This window comes from Triticum aestivum, chromosome 7A, assembly GCF_018294505.1.
Source record: "Triticum aestivum cultivar Chinese Spring chromosome 7A, IWGSC CS RefSeq v2.1, whole genome shotgun sequence".
Classification (NCBI taxonomy): domain Eukaryota; kingdom Viridiplantae; phylum Streptophyta; class Magnoliopsida; order Poales; family Poaceae; genus Triticum; species Triticum aestivum.
The window spans coordinates 717154826-717157852 of record NC_057812.1 but is presented as its reverse complement, the minus strand read 5'-3'; the positions used below and the strand labels follow the sequence as shown (position 1 = coordinate 717157852).

General features: G+C 43.1%; 1 long non-coding RNA gene across 1 annotated transcript; it reads right to left on the bottom strand.

The window, feature by feature from the left end:
- On the bottom strand, positions 1-2739 carry LOC123147002 (uncharacterized). Its single transcript, XR_006473017.1, has 3 exons — positions 2198-2739; positions 2042-2096; positions 1-1009 (listed from the first exon to the last, which is right to left on the bottom strand). It is a non-coding gene; the product is annotated as an uncharacterized lncRNA (long non-coding RNA).
- Between the last annotated feature and the right edge of the window lie 288 nt (positions 2740-3027).

The window sequence follows — 3027 nt, the reverse complement described above, 5'->3', positions numbered from 1 at the left end:
TGAAAACAATTACAACAGAATACAATATTGCAGATAAATTGTATATTTCATTTCAGTAACACATCACATGAAATACAATACATCATCCATTAACTGCTCTACACAGCAAGGTCCAAGGTCCAACAAGTGCACAAGTGCACAGCAAAATAATGCTACAAGTGCAAGTGCATAGCAAAAAGACTCAACAAGTGCACAGGCGCACAACAACATAGTTCTACAAAGATCGGACGAAACACAACCTCAAATTAACACAAGACTAAGACATGTTCCCATAGAAATTTCAGGAATTGCAAGATTATTCTTGTGTTAGCTCAACACTTTGTGCAAAAAAAACTCACATTAATAACTTCCAACATGAAGAGATGTGAATCATATATCTTTAACACAGTAAAATAAACAGCACCGACATGAGCACCACAATACAACACAGCTCATATACCACCAAACCAAACTCAACACAAACAACACATGCACACAAAGTATGCATGGCTGAAACACAACCTCATATGTAGACTTTAACTTAATTCATGAGTTTGAATCGAAGGAGTAACACTCAGAACCATTTCCTGTAGTGATGTCGACCTTTATTGTTGAATAGGAAAATGCTAACAACTAGTTACAGAGATAAACATAATCCTCCCAGAAGAGTCTTGGCAATTTGCATTAAATATTAACATGGTTGCAAAACTTCAGTTTGAGGGTAGCATGTTTCTTTAGCCTTTACTTGACTGGAATTACAAAATGAAGCACATGAACAAATCATACGAACAAGCAACCCCATGAAGACCGCTCACTTGAATCTTGTTTATACTTTTCTTGCAGATTAATATGTGGGGGAAGAGTGTTACCTTGATGGGATCTCAGTAGTAGCCTACAACCTGGATAGTGTAGACTAACTCCGGAGGAAAAATATTACATTTTCTCGAAGGTGAGATTGAGCTAGACATTGCCAAAAAAATCCTTGCATTCACTTGGTTCAAATCTTCCCTATGAGGTGATGAGCATTCCACTGCAGCAAACCAATAGATAAAAATCAAAATACAACCACTTTCATAGAGGCAACTACAAGCCAAGTTTAGCTAATATGACTTCTATAGCATGCAAGATGCTTCTTAGATCAACAAAAGTTGGATGAACATTCTAAAATCAATCTAATAACTAGACTAACATATAAAAGCAGATTGAACAAAAACAAGACCAAAAGGTACGACGGGGAACCCTTGAGCGACATATAAAGAGTAGAGTATTCAATGAAGGTCATATTTTCCACAAGACTGATCAAAATAAGAAATATTCGAGTCTACTAATTTAATACTGAATCACATAACATCATGGGAGAAAACAATGATTTTCAAGTTTAACTAAGACATGCATATAGGCTAAGGAATAGTAAGTCACAACCAAAAGCATTTCGACTTCCATTTATTTGCACCCACACAATCATCATGTGCTCACAGTTCAGATCAGGTTACTTAATTTATGTAGCTCCGCATTGTTGCTGGCCTGACTAAACTCGTCCTCTAGCATATGGGGATACGACAATTTGATTAGGTAAGGATTATATGGATATAAAAGGACATTGCTACAAGGGAAAGCCTGTTGTGGTGTTTGCAGATTATTTGCAGCTGGCACTTATCAACATTATTGACATTGTTTATGACTTGGAAGTCAGTAAGACACTAGCTCAGCTGGTGCAGAGAAATTGATTATGTACATGTTTGTGTTGCTACACTGACTGAGGGTTCCCATGGAACACTCTCAACTAAACAAGCTTTTTCTCAGTGATGAGAGTATCTACTTGCTCTCTCTATAATCGGTGAGGATTTTGTTATTACCATGCATGTTCAGGCATAATTACGCAAAACGACTTTGTCCATCTCTGTTAAGATACACTAACATGCGTCCGTGCACTACTCATGCATGCCAATAATTTGTTTGTTTGTACACTAGCTGAAACGGGTGACACAGTTAAGAAAATGGCATGAACATATATCTTCTCTTGCTGCAAATAACATAGCAGCAGATACTGTACTGAACCAACCATTGATAAATTCCCTCAGCGACGCTGGCACCTTCAGAGCAGCAGGTTTTAGTTCCTATACATAGCAGCAGATTTGGCACATTCAGACATTAATTTGAGCAGCCACAAACACCTTCATCGATCATTAGTGCTCAGAAAGAAAAGAAAGAGACTGACCGATGCTGAACCCTAAGGCGAGGACGGTAGTGAGGATGACCCAGACAGGGCTGCGAACGCACGCATCTCCGTTGCCACTGCGAGCGCCGCCACCTGCCACACGGGCCGATCGTCCGGCGCCTCATCGCCGCCGATGCCGGGGCCATTGGAGTTGACCCAGTCAAGCGACGTGGCTCACCCAGCACCCGCTGGTCTAGCGACAAGCACAGCGTTCGCTGCTCCGGCAGAGGTGGCAGCGAACACATCGGTGAGGCGGTGATCCGTCAAGCCCCACCCTCCGTTGTGACGCGCGCGGTTGGTGCAACAGCGATTCTAGGTACCCGCCGCCGTCGAGGTCTGTTCCCACCGCCGTCCTGGTGACCTGCCGCCATCGAGGTCTGTTCCCACCGCCATCCTAGTGACCTGCCACCGCAGCCGCGGGATGGTTAGGCCAGATCTGTGTGTGGATTGGATGGATCTGGCTAGATCGAGGCTCGACGAGGAGGAGGGGAGGGGTTCGTGGCCTCGTGGGAGAGTCCCAGACCCGGGGCAAGGGAAGGGGGTGGCGGCGCTGGAGGGGATTCGGGAGGAGTTAGGGTTTCATACATTTTATATGACATGGGCTGCTCTGGTTTGGGCTGAGAAGACGCGCGCGGGTAATCGATTTGCAGAAAAATAGGCTAGGAAATTTGGCACGAGCTGAAAAATTGGTGGACATATGGCACGAGCCTTTATTAGGAAATGAGTTGGCATGAGCTTATAACTGTTTATTAGTAGTCAGTGGGTTCGATAAAAACTACTAGTGCCACTAGTGTATAAGAAAAAGGTATTATGTTCTTGTTGGCAAAAAA